The sequence below is a fragment of the Musa acuminata genome, chromosome BXJ2-4, assembly GCF_036884655.1.
Source record: "Musa acuminata AAA Group cultivar baxijiao chromosome BXJ2-4, Cavendish_Baxijiao_AAA, whole genome shotgun sequence".
NCBI classification, from domain to species: domain Eukaryota; kingdom Viridiplantae; phylum Streptophyta; class Magnoliopsida; order Zingiberales; family Musaceae; genus Musa; species Musa acuminata.
The window spans coordinates 45,178,330-45,178,584 of NC_088341.1; positions in this window are offsets into that span (position 1 = coordinate 45,178,330).

Here is a 255-nt window from a genome sequence, read left to right on the forward strand (position 1 = left end):
TATCGTGGAGAATTCTTACCATTCATAATTAGAATATAGAAAGGTTGACTATTTGGTTATCCTCAAAATTGCCCTTTTCTTTTCTTGATATTGAATTATGATTCAAGATAATATCTCTGATTGAATTTAGAGCATCCGGATCTCTTTGCCTTATTGATAGTAAATCTTTTCCCATAATTTATTTTCATTCTATTCATGCTATTTTAGATGATTATCTTCTTAAATGTAACAATTTCTTATTGTATCTTTTCATAT